Here is a 19,018-nt window from a genome sequence, read left to right as displayed (position 1 = left end):
AGCATACTATTTTTTCCTTTTTTTCCCTCATGATTTTTCTTTTTTAATTTTTCTCTCCTATGGAAATATGTAAAAAAATGAATGTATATATATATATATATAAAACATAAAAAAATTAATTAAAAAATTATTGGATTACCTGCAAGCCATGACTTTAAAAAGAGCCTAGACATCATACTTCAAGAAATTATAAAGGATAACTACCCCAATATTTCAAATTCAGATAATAAAAACAGAAATTAAAAGAATCTACCAATCACCTAAAAGAGATCCCAAAATGAAAATCCCCAACAATTTTATAGCCAAATTTCAGAGCTTCCAAGATCAAGGGGAAAATATTGCAGTCAGAAAGAAACAATTCAAATATCATAGTCATAATGAGGATCACACAAGATTTTGTAACTTCCACATTAAAGGACCAGTGTGTTTAGGATATAATGTTAAGGTAAAGGATGTAGGATTTCAACCAAGAAAAACCAACCTAGCAAAATTGAGTATTATCTTTCAGAAGGAATAAGGGCTATTTAATGAAATAAACCTTTTAAGCATTTCTGGTGAAAAAACCAGAGCTGAATAGAAAATCTGATAGATACAAGACTCAGAGAGTAGCATAAAAAGATAAATATGAAAGAGTAATCATAAGAGACTCCATAAAGTAAAACTGTTTACAATTCTATATGGGAAGATGGTGACTTTGACTTTTAAGAAACTTACCATTTGAGGGAGCAGTTAGAAAAAATTTGCATAGAAGGCATGAGTGTGAATCTATTATGCTGGGATGATCTCAAAAAAAAATGAGGAAGTGTGAAAGACTTGATTACTCTGATCAATACAGTGATTCAAGTCAATTTCAAATTAACTCATAATGAAAAAATATCTACCTCTAGAGAGAGAATTAATAAACTCTGATTGTAAATTGAAGTATATTATCTATTTTTGGCAATATATAAATATTTTTTTTAAGATTTCACATGTAAAAATTGATATTCTGCTTGCCTTTTCAATAAAAGAGGGAAAGAGGGAGAGAATTTGGAACTCAAAATAAAAAAAAATGCAAAAAAAATGAGAATGAAAAAGGAAAGAGAAGGAAAATCCCTGGCAAGCGTGTAAAGGAGAATTAGCCTAAAACTAAATACTCTCAGGAATAGCTCAGTCTAGTTCTCCTACCTCCCTCATCCCCCCAAACCCATACTCTACTTATAACTTCCCAGTTCAGTGCTTTTGGAGAGGAAAAAAAAAATTGAGAATAGTCAGTAGATGACTCTTTGACGCTAGAGTTAGGTAAGGAAAAGAAACAATACTACGGAATGACTAATTTGATCATAAAGGGGGCTGGAAATCAAAAAGGAAATCCTTCAACTTAAGTTAAAGCCAAATTCCATATAGAATCTTTTTGTACCTTTACAGGCATATTTTCAGGCCAGACACAAGATGGCACTGTAGTCACTGGTTCATGGTCCCAAGCTAGGCCCTGTTCCCAGGCCAAATCCCTTGCCTCCACTTCTCATCCCCTAATCTTTTGGAAATTGTCTTTCCCCCACCCCCTCCAGGCAGAGCCCATTTTTCTGACTGCAAACCAGTTTCACCAAGAAATCTCTTAACAGATGAGAGTGAATCTGAGGATACAAAACTTGATCTTCATATGATATATAGTGACATTGGGTAATTCTCCCTTCTAAGGTTTAGTTTTCTTCCCTATCAAATGATGGGATTAGACAATATGATCTCTCAGGACCCTTCCAGATCTGATATTCAATGCCCAAAGATCTCCTCCAAATCCCCACTATGTTTAAATTTCCTGCCATCTCTCACATTCTATTTTCTATGAGCAAAGAGGTCTAACTTGGGGTCTGTGAATTTTGAAAATGTGATGAAATAATAGGTTTCTTTTGCAAAAAAAAGTTATTTTGTGCATTAAAGATATCATTAAAAAGGTTCGTGGACTTCTCCAAACTACTCAATGGGTCCATGGCACAACAAAGGCTAAGAACTTCTATTCTAAGGTTACTTTCTAACTCCTATAATCTATGTATCAAGATTCTCTCCTACTCTCAACATCTTATGCTCTGTGTTCTCTCCTATATCTTCTCTATCACTCTCATCTCTGGGTTTCTAAGCTCTAATTAATAAGCTCAGTCAGTTTGTTTTAGTACATTTCCTAACTACAATGTGCTACATTCCTTAATCAAAGGCATCTATCTCTCTTCCAGAGATGACAAATTCCATTCAGCTGCCAAAGTGATTTTTCCAAAGCCTACAAGGCAATTGCAGCGGCTCCTTATTCCCTTCAAGATTTAAAAAAATAACTCTACTTGGCTTTTAAAGCTCTTTTTTCCCAATCTGGTTGACTTTCCTCCCTTTTCAGTCTTTTCACACTTGATTCCCCTTGTTGCATTCTATGTACAACACAGAAAAATTAGCATTAAACAGTAGAGCTTTAGAACTATAAAGTCTAACCCCCATCATTCAACAGGAGAGAAAATTACACTACTTTCTTTCCTGTTCCTTGAATGCCAGACTCTACCCTAGACAGCTTCATGCCTGAATAACCCTTCTTACTTCTACTTCTTGGCTTCCTTCAAAACCCAGAAAATCTTTCCCAGGACATGCTCTCCCCTCTTTTCTCCCTTGCTCTTATGGAATTTATTACCCAGAAATATTACCCAGGCCATGGACTAAGGAACACAGTGCAGTAGTCAACCTCAGCCTGGGGAAATGAAAATTCCCTTTCTCTCACACAAGGTTGTATTCTTTTTCGAGATGGAATCTCCCTTTTCTTGGAAACACTATGGCCAAGCCCCAGTTCCCTACCCCACCTTCTGGTTCAAGTTGCCCCTTTTGCAAACATCGTCTTTCCTCCTTTCTAAAATTACTTTCTATTGAGATAAATGTTTCTTTCTTGTATTTGATAACTGATTATCGAATTAGGATCATGGGTTTTCCCCTTTTCTACTTCCTCATTCAGAAATGAACCCCAGTAGGTTACTCAGATCTACTCAAAAGATAAAGTTAGATGAATTGATGGATTCCAGTATTTTACTCAGAGCAGTCTGGGAAAATGTGGATTCTGATTCTCTCTTTTGACAGATTGTTCTATTTAATCCATTTGTCATAATATTCATTTTCTCATTGTTAACCAATAAGAGTTGATTTCTACTCTCAGGAACTTCCACTCTTTCTAGGGCATATAAGCATTAAGTGGATTGGTCTTTGGTCAAAGAGAGACAGCCAAATGAACATCCTTTTATGAATATTTTGCTAGCATTAATAAAAAGATCAATAAATTAGTAAAATGATTAATTACCCAGCAACTACACCTGTCAAACTCTTCATGTCTGTCTGTCTGTTATGTGTCTCTCTCAAACACACATGTATGTATGTATGTATGTATGTTCTTTGTGAATCATTGTTTGCTGGTTTTCTCCATCAAAATGTGAGCACCTTGAAGGCCATCTGGACCAAGTTTTTTGGCTTTTCGTTGGCTTAACACAGTGCCTCCAATATAGTAGGTGCTTAATAAGAGCTTATTGGCTGATCGTGGATGATTCTGTCTATTCTGATTCCAAGATTGCATTTTCATTCTCTGTTCTTCTGAATCTTTACTGTTGTCTCATCATTGAGACCCCAGAGAGCTGAACTGCTTAACTCTAACCCTGCCCCTGCCCCTGCCCCAAGCTTCGATCTCTTTCCTGAAAGTCACAAAAGCAGCCAGAATCTTCTCAACTCAGGGAGAAAGTGGTGAAAATTAGGGTGGGGATGGGAGTAGAGGGGAATCCAAGCCCCCCGAGGGCCAAGAAGGAAGTACTAATTTGGTTTCTTCCTGACTGGGAGAGTATTCTGCAGGTGAAGTTGATACTGAGAGGCAACTGCATCAAGCCGAATACCCAAGAATTGTAGAGGCAGACCTGAACTCCTGGACAACCAGAGGGAGGACAAACTCAGACCTCAACTCAAGAAAGTAGGTATTACTCCAGGGTTCTATCAGACTCTGGATCAGATTTTGGTTTTGTTTTATCAGAACTATCTTGACCAAACAGATTAAATATGAGGAAGTGATGCTTCAGAACTGAAAAAAAAAAAAAAAAGGAGTGTGCTACTGAGTTGGTCTGAGAGCCAGACTAATGGTCCCTATGTTCAGGGACCTTTTTTTTCCCCAAAAGCAGAAAGAGAGCCTCTGCTCCCAAGGCATTACTGGGAGGCTTTTATTTAGGAAAGCACCTGTGGTACGTGTGACCCTGGGGCTGAGCCCAGCCTAGGGAAATGGAAACTCCCTTTCTGTCCCCAGGCTGGTATCCAATTTCCAGATAGAATCTCCTTTTCCCTAGGAACCCAGCTTCATGATCAATCAGGTTCCAGCTCCCTACCTCCTAAATCCATTCTCCAGTTCAGATTGCTCCTTTTGTTTTCAATTTCATCCCCTTTGGCAATCAGGCTAATTTATTAAATTAGGTCCCCACCCAGGCCAATTTATCATCCCAAACTACAAACTCTTTTTCCTAAGCAGGTTGTCTCTCTGCTTCTGCCCTCTTACCTCTCTGGGAAGCTCTCTCTGACCAACCACCTTAGTGCAAAGTAAACTCTCCCCTTTTTGGGGTCCTATAACATATCAAGAGAGTGGAATGGTTCACAGTCGACTAGGAGGAAGTCCCCTGGATGAGGCAAAGAGCTCCATCATAGTGCAAAGGGGCAAAACCCCGTTCTCTAAAACACCGCAGATTTGGAAGGAGGGTCTGGTGTCAGGAAGATCCGAGTTCAAATGTTGCCCCAGACATTTACTAGCTAAGGACCCTGGACGTGTCACTTAACCCTATTTGCCTCAGTTTCCCCATCTGTAAAAAGTGCTGGAGAAGGAAATGGCGGACCACTCAGTATCTTTGCCAAGAAGCCCCCAAAGAGTGGGATGCGACAGAAATGACTGAATAACAAAGAACTGGAAGGAATCTCGGAAGACCAATTAAATACCATCCCCGGAGTCCGGGAGAAGGGACTTCCACCCGAGAGGCTGGGACTCCAGTCCAGCTTTCCCGGCGCCCAGACTTGGAAGAGAGCAAAGGCTCTCCTGCGGCCCCTCTTCCTCCCTGGCCCTCCCCTGCCCCAAGGACGGCTTCCCCTTCCATTCCGCACCCCGCCCCCATTCCGCACCGGCTCGGTCACCGGCGGGACTGCTGCATTTTCCCAGCGGCCCGGGAGATGGGGCAGCGGAGGAACACGTCCAGCCTCTACTTCGGGGCCAGAAGCAGCCTGCGGGGGGGCGGGGGGGAGCGCAGAGGGTAGTGGGGGAATCTTTGTGATGTCACAGACTAGACAGGAGCGGCGGGGAGGGGGGCGGGGGAAGGGGAGGAGAAGGCAAGCCGGCACTTGTGACGTAGCGTGTGGGCGGGGCTGCGGGGCCGAATTGTTACTTTGTGCGCTGCGGGCGATTCATTCAAAAGGAGTACGCTGAGCCGGCGGGCGCCCGTTCCGCGGCGCGGAGTGCAGTAGGGGGTGGGGGTCCCGTCGGCAGATGCGCCCTGGCTCCGAGGACGGGCGGAGGGAGCCGGAGCCCTGCTCCGCAGCCCGGGCGGCCAGGTAAGGAGCTAGCCCTCCAGTCCTAGCGGGGTTGGCGGCGGCCACTGACCTTCAGGGCGTCGCGGCGGGGGCTGCAGGCGCGTCCTGCTCTTCCCCCGCGGGCAGCCGGGCCGCTGGCCAGTGCCGAGGGCTGGCTTCGGCCTCTCCCGGGGAGCCCGGCCCTGGCTGGCCATCCAGGGCCGGGAGCCCGCCGGTGCGTGTCCCACTCTGCGTCTGTGTCTGGGGAGGGGCTGGCGCACTCCGGAGGGCCAGAGGGAAGACGATGCAGGATACCGTTGCCAACGTGGGAGAGCCTTTTCCTTGGGCATCTTTCCCCTGCCCTGTCCTGGCTCTGGGACCTGTGGCACAGCCCCCTTCCGCCCGGATATCTGATGTTCCCCCAGTCTCCTATCAGGCAGCACCTTTAGCCTCTTCTCTACCCTGCACCTCCAGGATGGGGAACCCCAGTTTCTGCATCCAAAGACACAAACTCTGTCTTCCTAGGTTCTAGGCTTCTCTTTCTCCTCGACTTCGATTTCCCCAACCTCTTGTACCCTCATTTTCACTGTTTTCAACACCGCGCTCGCACACCCACAGAGCCCCCAGTCAGTCAAGGCTCTTGCCCCACATTTCTAAGATCTTTCACTTCCTCTTTCTGGATCCTACTCGCCCTCGGACTTCTGATAACACCGAACCCCTTATCTGTGTCCTTAAACGTCTGTTGGAACCCTTCCCCAAGACTCCTTGTCTCCTCATCTCTTTCTCAGTCCCCCGGCCTACAGCCCATTTATTCAATGAAGAAACTGACTTTCGGACCACTCCACTTTATTATCTATCCCCTTCCCCATTCTCCAGACTGCAACTCTGAACTCGTGTGTTCAGGCCCTCGACTCCTCACTACCAATCTGCGTTTCTCAAGCCTCTGCCTGTACTGCTTTGACCCCAAATTTCTTTCTCCCGGGTTTTCGCTAATTTAGCCTTTCAATCTCTGGAGCAACCTAGCTTCCTTCCCCACCCCCTCCACAGACACCATGCTCCTTCAGATTCTTAGCTGTTCCAAACTTCCCCCACCTCATGTGCCCCTATTCTCCCAATTCATTGTCTCTGTGCCCTCTAGCTCCTTTGGGGAAAGGAGGAGGAATTTGGGGCCCTAGTTTGAGAGGGAGGAAGCTGACAGTACCTACAAAAACTTGCTGTTTGGTGAATCACATTAGGTCCTAAGCCTGGGGGGTGGAGAGTGTGGGGAGGAAGAGGAGAATCCTTGTTGGGCAGGGAATGCTTGTAGTCAGGACCTGCAGGATTCAGGCCACTGCTTGTATCTTCCATCTAAGGATACCAGGCACTGGGAGGTCGGAAGGCCCCAGATCTGAGCTCTTTCAGTGCTGGAGTATGAAGACTGTCCCAGAACAACCCTTCCTTCCTAAGCAGGTTGGGTTCCCAAGGGATATCTGGCCCTATTGGAGACTGCCCTCAATGAGGACAAGGCTCTGGTTAAGTGCCCAGGATCGGGGAGTTAAGGCCTGACCATGTGAGAAGGGAAGGAGAGAAGGATGTCAGCTGCCTGGGCTTTCCCCCTCCCCAGGAAACTTTAGCCTAGAAACTCTGGGCCAGGTGACACTGTGTCTGTGGTGTGGGAGGCACGCTGTGTGAATGTGAGAAAGGCACAGAGTGCATGTGTGGTGAGGTGGTAGCACAGGTGACACTGTGTCACTGTGAGTAACAGACTGGGATCAGGGCTGGAGTGGGAGGAAGAAGGGTAAGAAATTAGTGTGGAGGCTAGGGGAAGGGGCCATATGGTAAGTGGGAACCGTGTCCTGAAGCCTAATTAGACATAATTAGACCCTATTCTAATTGGAAAGTCTTAGCACCAGCCATTCAGAGGCTCCCAGTCTGAGGCTGAGATCTTTCCCTGAATAGGATGTGTGGCTGCATTTCCGCTCCTCCCTACAAATCAAACATCTGGAGAAAGTGGGGGAGAGGTCTGTTGATAACTCTAGTGGTAGACTCCTCCCCCCATCCCCAATTAGTGAGGCTTACATAAAGAAATCAAACAATTTTTTGGACTATGAGCCTGTAGGAGTGGAAATCTAGTAGACAATCACTTATTAAGCTCTCTGTAAAAGGTACTAGTGCTAGGAATACACATAGAAGCAAAAAGAACCAACTCTGAGGGAGAGGCTGCAGGGCAGAGGTTTACTTCAAGCTAGAGGATCTTCCAGGGTGAAAAGATCTCAGTACTATGGTAGAGAAAGTCGAGAGAGACCTGACTTTGAAATCCATTCCCTCCTTGTTCTCTGGGTGACCATGGACAATTTCTCTCTCCTATTTTCGGCTTTCTCTTCCGTAAAAGGAAGGAAGCTGAGCTACAGTGGTCTTTAAAAGCCCTTTCAGCTCTGTTGTTCTATGTCCAAAGCTTCCTTCTAGCTCTAATGTGTTTTTTCCTAGGGCTCTTTCCCATCTTTGACATCCCGGTTTTCTTTCCAAATCTCTTTTATCACTGCCCTTTCAATATAGAAATTAAAAATTTTAAGAGGAAACAATCAGTGTTAAATGACTTACCTAGGGTCACACAGCTAGTACACTCTGAAGCTGAATTTGAACTCAGGTGCTCCAGACTAAAGGGCCAGTGCTCTATCCACTATGCCTTTTTAGCTGTCTTTTAGTGCTTTCAAATGTATAAAGCACACGACGACCCATTCTTTGAGGGATGTTATATGCGGTATTAACTTTATTTTATGCAAATAAAGGCTTTGAGAAATTTTGTGATTTGTTCTTGGTCCCATAGCTTGCCAGTAAGTGTTGGAGGTGGGATTTGAACTGCAGGTGGTTCTAACTCCACATCCAGTACTTTATGTCATCACTATATTGCCTTGTGTTCAGTGGGTCTAAGAGTATAGGCTTTCTAGACTCCCAAGGGCTAACATTAGGCTGTAGGGGTCAAAGGACCTGGAGGCTCTTGAGGAAGCTGGGTAACCCCACGATCGTTGATTATTGTTCCTCCTCTGGATCATCCTCCCCTCGGGGTCAGGTGGCAGCATTCCCTGAGCTTGCTTTCTTGGGGGCTGATCAAAATTACTGGGAGGTCCCTGGGGATTGAGGCTAGGTTATTTTTGACTTGGGTAGAAACACAGAAATAGCTCCCTGGGTCCGGGAGAGCAAAGGGGCCTCCTCTTCTCCCAGCCAGGGATGGGCATCGGCTTTGATGGCTTCTTTCCCAGCTACCCAAGTTCAGGCCAAGTCTTCTTGGGAACATTGGCCCCTTAGGATGTTATCTGAGGAGAGGGGAAAGGCCTCCAAAGTGTCTTCCATTGAAGCAGGAGGATGGGGATTGAAATCAATTCAAAGATATTTAATAAGCTACTAGTGTGAACAGAGTCCTAGGGAAAATGGGGGAAGACCCTTAAGAGAAAAAATCTGGGGGAGGGGAATAGCGAGACTGACTTCCTGGACTCCCAGGAACCAGCTGTCCAAGACAGGCCCAGATTTGTGTCTGGCAGGGTCTACTCTTCATCAAATTCTTTTCTCTAGGGTCTGAGGATTCCCGTGGTAATAACTGCATCGCTTTCCTTCCCTGGTTTATCTCAGACTGAGAACAGGTCCTTTCTGTGTGTAGGACTTTAGGGTTAAACATTTCTGTTCAACTGATATTTATTAGGTGCCTACTTTGTGCAGAACACTAGCCCCTCAAGCAAGGTAGGAGGTTTAGCTCTAAGAGATGTCTCCTTCGAGTTCTCCATCTAGTAAGGGAGATAAGGTACCAGCATTAGCTGCAATACATAATATTACATGAGATGTTAAAATCAGAAAGAAGCACAGAGAGCAGGATAGCTTTGAAGACTTCAAGTTGAATTTATTCTATCTATAAAAAAGTGAACTGCACATAGATAACAGATGTGTCATAGATAATCCTCTTTTACTTTTCTACTGTGTGTACAGAAATGCCCATTTTATTTGGGTTTAAAATCAGAATAAAAAAATGGAAAAAAAAAGGCATTAATTAGAAAGGGATAAAGTACTTGCCAGGTGAGGTTGGTGAAAGAAGGTAATCGCCACTGAAAGAATCAAGGCTTTCTTTCTGGAGGAGATAACAGTTGAATTGGATTCTAAAGGCCTAATAGGAATAGGGAAGATAAGGAAGAAGGGAAATTATAATAGGAGACAGTGAGCAAAGGCCTGTCCCTAGGGCTGCCTAACTCTGAATCCTGGCAACATCATCTCTCTACCTTCCCACCCTCTTGCCAAGGAATGACAGTCCCCAGGGATCTCAACAGCCTAAGAATTGGGCAGTCTCTCCCTGGACAGGACTTTGGTTGCTAAGGTCTGCTGCTCTTCTCTGCCCAGCCTCCCTGGCTCCCTTGCTAGGAACTCCTCATTCTGCCTTCTTTCCAGGTTCCTGTTCAGGTCAGACTAGCAACCTAAGTATGGTCTTAGAAACTCAAACCCTGTAAACAGGGTTTGATATCCAGACGTGATAAACAGTCCTGTCCCTCTGAGAGTGGTTCCTGGGATTCTCTCAGAGGAGGCAGAACCAGGAGGGTACTGCCTCTCAAGAAGCCTGGTCTATAGACCTTCCTTCTGGAAAGCTCAGCTCTGTGAAGGAAGAGACTTTTTCCTTTTCCCCACAGTCCCTCAGCAGTCCCTGCCCCTGTTCTTCAAAGCTTACATAGAGGGAGTTGAAAGACCTTGAATCTGGAGTCAGGAGACCTGGTTTCCATTGAGAATCTGGAGTCTTTGTTCAAATCCCACCACAGACAATGAGCATCAGTGTGACTTTGAACAAGTCATTTACTTCTGGACCTCAGTTTCTTTAAGTATAAAATAGAGACTTGAATTTTATGACCTCTAAGATTCCTTTCTTCTCCAGATTATCAGTCAAAAAGCATTTACAGCTTCTACCCCGTCATCCCATGAATCCTGACTCTTTCATTTATTACCTTTATGGCATTAGATAACCACATAGTTAAAACCAAGAAAGGCTAGGGGAGATATCCCCTTCCAGACCTAAAGCAAATTTCTATCTGCTAAGTGTCACCTCCTCCAGGAAGTCTTCCCTGACCAATCACACCTATGCTGATCTCTCTCTAGTTTTCCTTCTGTTTGGATGGTCCCTATCATTGGGCACATAGGTGCTCCTCACAGCCTGACTCTCGATTCATAAAACATAGAATTTCCTAGAAGGGATATTGTAGACCGCTGCATCTAGCTCATCAACAAGCATTTATTGAGCATTTACTGTGGCCATTCTAAGGAAATACCAAGAAAATGTTGCCAAAACAGTTCCTGCTCTTAAGAAGCTTTAATTCTCCTGAAGAACACATCCTAGATAGAGTAGGAGAAGTAAGTAACTTTAGAGGAGGAGAGAAGGCACAAGTGGCTGAGTGGGGGTTGGGGGACCAGTAAAGGTTGGTATTTGAACTGAGAATAAGAAAGTGAAGGAGAATTGGGAGGCAGAGGGAAGGATAAAGAGCATTCCAGGCAAGGGGGTCAGCCAGTGGAAAAGCACAGAGGGAGGAGATACAAAGTCAAGTGTAAGGGCCAGAAAAAAGACTGATGTGGCTGAACCCTAGAGTGCACAGAGAATGAAAACACTATGGTCATGAAGAGCCTTAAGACCATTTGGTCTTTTTATTTATTTATTTATTTAATAGCCTTTTATTTACAGATTATATGTATGGGTAACTTTACAGCATTAACAATTGCCAAACCTCTTGTTCCAATTTTTCCCCTCTTTCCCCCCACCCCCTCCCCCAGATGGTAGGATGAGCATTAGATGTTAAATATATTAAAATATAAATTAGATACAATAAGTATACATGACCAAACCGTTATTTTGCTGTACAAAAAGAATCAGACTCTGAAATATTGTACAATTAGCTTGTGAAGGAAATCCAAAATGCAGGTGGGCAAAAATATAGGGATTGGGAATTCAGTGTAATGGTTTTTAGTCATCACCCAGAGTTCTTTCTCTGGGCGTAGCTGGTTCAGTTCATTACTGTTCCATTGGAGATGATTTGGTTGATCTCCTTGCTGAGGATGGCCAGGTCCATCAGAACTGGTCATCATATAGTATTGTTGTTGAAGTATATAATGATCTCCTGAAGACCGTTTGGTCTTGAAGATAATAGGGAGCCACTGTAGTTTATTGACTAGGAGAGGTGACATGATCAGACTTTCAATCTAGGAAGAAACACCTGTGCAAAAGCAGTAGATAGCCCAGAGTGGGGGAAGACTTGAGATGGAGAAATCAGTTGGAATGAGTGATGAGGGGCTGAACTAGACTGTGATGGCAATTGAGATTTAGTTAAGTGGGTGGAGGGCGGGAATGTATGTGAGGAATATTCTAACAGAAGACAGTAGATTTAGGTAAACACAGACTGGGAAACTGAGATCCAGGAGCCCCTGGAAGAGGGGCCAAATTAGTCTCTGGACTTTCTCAGAGTTATTTTGCTCATCTGTTGAAATGCAAAGCAAACTATAGCTGTGTTAATAGGTTCACATGAAAGAATAGATATGTCATATGTAGGATTTTTGTGTATGATTGTGTGAGTCAGAGATAGAGAAGAAAGGGAGAGGGGGGAAAGAAGAGGAAGAAAGAAGAAGGAAAGGAAAAGAGATAAGGAGGGAAGGCATCATAGTAGAGTCAAATGATAGCTCTGGCAAGGCTCGGAGCAAGACTTAGGGGACATTGGCCAGGTTGAAGGTCATCCACCATAACCTACACAAGGTTATTTTAAATCCAAATAAATTGTGTAAGATGTGCACATCTATACAATGGATAGATTCCAGGGGACCATGACTTTGAATGGCAGGGGGAAATCGCACCTTTATTTCATGATAGGTTTTTTTTTTCATTATAGTTTCTTTTGGAGTCCTTTATATTTTATTTTATGCCTCTAAAAACATGATTCTGAAAAAAGGGTCCATAGTCTACCAAAGGAATCTCAGTCTTGGAGTCCTAATATTCCTCCTTCTTTCCAAAGTATATAATAGTGTTTCACCTGAATCTGTCAAGCTGCCATAGCTAAGGCCATTCTGCTGCTCTGTATGTGCAGAGCACATACTGTGGCTGAGTGGGGGTTGGGGGACCAGTAAAGGTTGGTATTTGAACTGAGAATAAGGAAGTGAAGGAGAATTGGGAGGCAGAGGGAAGGATAAAGAGCATTCCAGGCAAGGGGGTCAGCCAGTGGAAAAGCACAGAGGGAGGAGATACAAAGTCAAGTGTAAGGGCCAAAAAAAAGACTTATCTTTTCCCCTCACCCTTTGCTTCTCTCCGGGGGGACCTTGTCTGTTCATCCCTGTTTGGTTCTAGGGTATATGTGTCTCTGGAGACCCATCCCCAAGGTTTCTTTTGACACCCTCCCCAATTCTGCATTGCAGTGTCTCTGGCTTCTCCTCAGCCCCCATTTCCTCTACGGGAGCGAAAGAAAGGTGACTGGTTCTTGCCCTGGGACTTTTATTCCTCACAAGTCTCCTATTTGTCTGCCTGTCTGTCTTCCCATCAGTCTTTGTGTCCCCTTCCTGTGTCTGTCCCAGGCTAATGGATGTGGCCAGAGAGGACAAGGCTGGGTGAGACTGATCTGGGCACAGTGCCTTAGTTTCTGAAGGAAAAAGGGGGGAGGCTGGTTTACATCCCTAGAAAAGGGAGTCAGGCAGAAGGAAGATTATGGTGAAGTTTCCAGACCCCTTTTCCTAGACTACTACTGCCTGGATCCAAGAAGCCTAGTGGTGTATGAACATTCGACTTTAGAAGCTAAGTACCTTCTAGTCATATGAAAAGATGCTCCAAGTCATTATTAATCAGAGAAATTCAAATTAAGACAACTCTAAGATACCACTACACACCTGTCAGATTGGCTAAGATGACAGGAAAAAATAATGATGATTGTTGGAGGGGATGCGGGAAAACTGGGACATTGATGCATTGTTGGTGGAGTTGTGAATGAATCCAACCATTTTGGAGAGTAGTTTGGAACTATGCTCAAAAAGTTATCAAACTGTGCATACCCTTTGATCCAGCAGTGTTACTACTGGGATTATATCCCAAAGAGATTATAAAGAAGGGAAAGGGACCTGTATGTGCACGAATGTTTGTGGCAGCCCTTTTTGTAGTGGCTAGAAACTGGAAACTGAATGGATGTCCATCAGTTGGAGAATGGCTGAATAAATTGTGGTATATGAAAATTATGGAATATTACTGTTCTGTAAGAAATGACCAACAGGATGATTTCAGAAAGGCCTGGAGAGACTTACACGAACTGATGCTGAGTGAAATGAGCAGGACCAGGAGATCATTATATACTTCAACAACAATACTAGATGATGACCAGTTCTGATGGATCAGGCCATCCTCAGCAACGAGATCAACCAAATCATTTCTAATGGAGCAGTAATGAACTGAACTAGCTATGCCCAGAAAAAGAACTCTGGGAGATGACTAAAAACCATTACATTGAATTCCCAATCCCTATATTTATGCACACCTGCATTTTTTATTTCCTTCACAAGCTAATTGTACAATATTTCAGAGTCTGATTCTTTTTGTACAGCAAAATAACGTTTTGGTCATGTAAAAAAAAAAAAAAGAGGTGTTCATTTAATGCTAAAAAAAAAAAAAAAAAAAAAAAAAAAAGCTAAGTACCAAAATTCCTGATTCTGTCCACAGCTTAGCATTTGTGATGTAAGGATCTTCCCTTTCTCTTAATGGGATTTAAGATTTAAATCAAAAAATCAGGTTTAAATTCTGTCTGATTCTTAATATTTCTGAGACTTTGGAGAAGTTACTTCTTTCCTCTTAGGTTTACCTCAGTTTCCCTCCTTAAAATTAAAGCATGGGACTCTAGATCAAGAGTTCTGAACCTGCAGTCTGGTGGAGATGATGGGCCTTCTCTCAAACTAATGTTTAAATATTTGAAGGAAATGCTATATTTCAACAAGAGTTTAGTGAAAATTTAAAACACTTTTTTCCCCCATCCAAGTTTAGTGACCTTCTGAAATCTCTCTGGATCCTTTGAAAGGCCAGGGTCTAAGTCTTTGGCTACATGGTCTTAAGGTCCCTTTCAGCTCCAGCTCTTAGGATTCAGTATAAATTCTCAGCTTTAATGAACTTAGGAATTGCCTTGTCCAGCTTCAGCCTTCTAAGTAGTATTCTGATCTTTATCTCTCTGTGCCATCCCTAAACTAGAATGAGTGGGAGAAACTAGCTGAAATTTCCAGTTCTAATATCCTGCATTCTGAGGTTTTCTTCAGTTAGGAGACTTTAAAAAAAATAAGCAAAACCCAGTAACCTTTTCTAGGAAGCTTCCCAAATTAGCCCCACGCAACCCCCTTGCCTATTCACTTACTACCCCCTCTGTAGCTTAGAGACATGGTTGGCTTTCTAGATCCCTGGTTCCTCATGCCTGGAAGATTGGTTGAGAAGTTTCACTAGAAACGTGTTTGGGAAGATAGTTCTCTCTTTTCATTCTTGTGACAATATAGATCCTGGTCTTTCAGAGAATGAGGGCAAGTTCCCCCCAGTTACATGGTGTATCATGCAGAGCTGAGGGGACTTGGAATTCAGGCTTCTTGACTTCCTGCCCAGGACTTTTTTTCACCCCAGCAGCATGTTTAGCACCTGCCTAGATGTGGTAGGGAACACCATGGCCTAGGAGGGACCATCTGGCCAGCTCCAGGAGTTACTGGGTGCCAAGGTTCCCCAGAGAGCAGGAGCTGAATACACAAGACCTGCTGCTCATTGGCTCTGTCCTTGAAGGTAAATAGGACTTACCTTCCTTGAACTGTTCCCTTGGGTGGGGAGATGCAAAGGCCCTGATGGTGCTTACCTAAGGTCCTACAGCGGGGAATCAGAGACCTGCTCTGTTTTTTCCTCCCACCTATCGCATCACCCTAGGCTTTTCTGCAACTTCTATACCACCTTGTTCCATGTCTTTCCAATGGACTGATTCCCAGTGATCTCTGATTGAGACATCCACTCCCTCACTAGCGCTCCAATTACACACACACACACACACACACGGAGCTATACTTAGAAATAAGGTCAATATTGACTGAGAACACAGCCCATGGTACATCTGCCCCTCCTGGGTGTCTCTATGAGTTTTGTGGTTTATCCCTGATGCCGAAGGAAAAGGAGAAAGGGATATTAGGTATGTGCATTTACAAATAAGAGCAGAGGAAGGAGGAAGAAGGGCAAAAGTGAGGATGGCAGCCTCCCCTCGTTTCTTTATTCATTTTAATGTCTACCCATTCAACAAACATTTACTAAAGCTCACACATGGGCACACATCTGTGCTGGGTGTTGTCCTGAACACCTTCCAAGAGAGTCTAGGAGTAGAAAAAGGTCTCCCCTCTCCTCCATCTTGGGTAAATGACTGCCATGTAAATCATCCTCCTTCTCTCAGTACCTTTCCTTATACCATGTTCAGTTCAGGTCATCAAAATATAATAATTATAGCTCCCATTTGCAGAGCCCTTTAAAACTGCTAAAGCTCTTTTCCTCACAACTATTCAAGAAGCCTTTATTAAGTACCTACCATATGCCAGTAGTGGGCTGGGCATGGACAATATTAGACTGAATCGACACTTGTCTTAAGGGGCTTATATTCTACTGAGGAGCTTAAGGACTTCGGTTCAAATTTTGTGCCTCATACTGGCTCTAGTTCTGATTCTACCAACCCTGTGACTTAGGTGATGCAAGTGTCATTATTATTCCCATTGACCTTTGTCTTAAGGGGCTTATATCCTACTGAGAAGCTTGAAGTGTGGCACCTTATACTAGAAAGAGCACTGATTTTGGAGCACAAGGACTTGGGTTCAAATTTTATACCTCATACTAGCTCCAGTTTTGATTCAGCCAATCCTGTGAAGTAGCTGATGCAGATGTTATTATTCCCATTTTATAGATGAGAAAATTGAGGTTTAGAAAAGTAAAGTGATCTTTAAAACCCAAGACCATTCATGTCACTACTTGAATCCATACATCCCCATTCCAGGTCTAGTGTTCTATCACCTCAAAGGACTAACAGTTCATTTTTCCATGGCACTTTAACAACTCTTCCTTCATAACACCCATCCTCTGAGGGAGGGAATACAATTTTTCTTGATATCATCAAGGTCATGTGTCAGATCCACAATACATTCACTGGGAGCAGGAACACCGAAAGCCATTCTGCTCAGGGATGACCTCGCCCATAACTTTAGCAACACCAGTGGAAGCGAGGATGATGTTTAGAGCAGCATCATACCCACCCATCGTGCCACAGCTTGCCAGAGGGGCCAATGACTGCCTTTTGGGTATCAGTATTGACATGGATCTTGGCCAAGAGTCCTTCCACAATGCCCGAGTTGTCCAACCAGTTGACAGTACAGGAGACATTACTGATCATCTTAAGGAGATTATTTCTAATGGTTCACTCCCATCATAAACCTATGACCGTCAGCAGATAGGGCAGAGATAATGACACATTTGGCTTCACCTTTCAGGTGAGGCCCCAGCCTTTTCCATGGTGACTGTGACACCAGCAGATGCTACAACTCAATTTCAGCATCTCCCCATTTCATGTTGATGGGATCACATTCCTGAAAGACAGTAATGGCTTTTGCATTGATTACCAGCTTTCCATTCTCAGCTTTGACAGGGCTCTTGAATGTGTCATGGTAGAATCATATTAAAAGGTATAAACCATGTAGTTGAAGTCAAGGAAGGGGTTTTTGATGGCCACAACATTCACTCCACTTGACATGAATGCAGTCCTGGTCACCAAGTGACCGATGTGGCCATTTCCATTGGCTTCTGGTTTGATCTCAGGAATGCTGATACAGTGGCACTGAGCTTGGGGAAAGATATGAGAACTCAAAGTATATTTTTTAAAAGAAAAAAACAAAGAGCAAGCAAAGAATGAGCAAAACCAAAAAAACTGAAAATGTAGGCAATATTCCACACCCATGGACCTGCCACCTCTACAAAGGAATGGGGGGGGGGTGTCTTATCATATTTCTTCTTTGGAGCCATGCTTGTTCTTTCAATTTCTGTTGTAGTCTTCATGTATATGGTTTCTTTAACTCTGCTCACCTGATTCTGCATCAGTTCATGAAAATCTTCCCATAAGATTGATATCCACCACATTTATCATCAATAGCCCATTGTATTTGTTTAGCCATTCCCCAATTGAGGTTATCCCCTTTCATGCAGATATTGTAGTAGCAGAAATATGTTTTCAGACAATCAGGCCCAGATTTCTTTCTTCCACAGTATTTCCTGGAAAAGAAACCCCTTGCTCTCCTTGTCCTTGAAGAGCTCCTAGGTCAGCTGGATAGATAAGATGAACTAGGGAGGGGAGGTAAAGATTCAATTGCCAAATCATTTAGTTCACTTACCTTACTTTGGGAGTTAAGAAAAGGCAAAGATGGGATTTATACAGTACTTTCTATGGGAAGACTAGCAGGAGAATAGTCTCCATTGTGCATCTGCTGCTGTTTCTGGTTTCAACTCTACAAGATGCCCCTCTCATGATAAGCAAATCATTCCTAAACTCGCCCCCATGCTATTAACGCAACCTCCCTTACCTGCCCTCTGATTAGGGGGCTGACCAAACTTTTCCCTCCATGCCTTCTTTATACAGGGAGGAAACTGGACTTTATTTACTTCATTTTTCATCTGCTACTATGCCTGGTTTCAACTTCATGGAATAAAATGTAACCCCTAGTATTCTGTCCCATTCCCCCCTTTCTTGCTGCCTTTTGTATGTTGTTTCCCCCTTTAACACTGTAAACTGTTAAGAGCAAGCACTTTCTTTTTATTAATTGTATTCCCAGGAACTTAGCCCAGTGCCTTATGCTTGATAAAGGTTTATTCAATTGGAGGAGGCCTTGCAATAGAAATCAGGCCTTGATTTACCCAAATAGAGAAAGGGGAATCAGGAGATCAGAGCTTGGGGGGGGGGAGGGAGTCTGGTTAAGTTCTAGTTCCATATTTATTTATTGGATCTAAGGCAAACTCCTCCTTTGGAGGCCTATTTTCTCCTCTGTAAAAATAAGGGAATGAGACTGTTTCACTTCATTACAACTTGATGAAGGGGTTAAAGACTTAAAGACATTTGAGGTTTGGACCAAGCTCACTTATGGAGACTGAGGTCAGACAAAAAAGGGCTTTGAATGCTAGCCCAAGGAGTCTTGCCTATATCTCTGAGGAAGATATGTATGGTGTGACTCAACTTCCATTTACTATCTTATGTTAAGTATGAGCAGATAATTTATCACTTAATCTTACCTGCCCCTTTAAAATTGAGGGGTTCAACTAAAAATAGGTTAGAGCATTTATTATAAGCCATGGGCAGCTAGATTGCTCAGTGGATAGCTTGCTGGGCCTGGAGTCAAGAAAAATCATCCTGAGTTCAAATATAGCCTTAGGCATTTACTAGCTGTGAAATATATGTCCAAATATAGCCCAGACAAGTCACTTATCCCATTTGCC

At 43.5% G+C, this 19,018-nt stretch overlaps 1 protein-coding gene and 1 pseudogene across 2 annotated transcripts in view; one reads left to right on the top strand and one right to left on the bottom strand.

Annotated features, from left to right (window-relative positions):
- Window positions 1-5,387: 5,387 nt before the first annotated feature.
- Window positions 5,388-19,018, top strand: part of RELT (RELT TNF receptor) — a 53,990-nt gene continuing 40,359 nt past the window's right edge. Inside the window, exon 1 of one of the 2 annotated variants that reach the window (XM_031961461.1) lies at window positions 5,388-5,568. The gene's annotated coding sequence lies outside the window, so the exon portion shown is untranslated. The remainder of the gene's footprint in view (window positions 5,569-19,018) is intronic. The other variant, XM_031961460.1, reaches the window with a different exon arrangement.
- LOC100923859 lies at window positions 16,453-17,303 on the bottom strand (annotated as a pseudogene).

The sequence above is a fragment of the Sarcophilus harrisii genome, chromosome 3, assembly GCF_902635505.1.
Source record: "Sarcophilus harrisii chromosome 3, mSarHar1.11, whole genome shotgun sequence".
NCBI lineage: Eukaryota > Metazoa > Chordata > Mammalia > Dasyuromorphia > Dasyuridae > Sarcophilus > Sarcophilus harrisii.
Note: the sequence above shows the minus strand (reverse complement) of the source record. Positions and strands in the feature narration are given on the sequence as shown.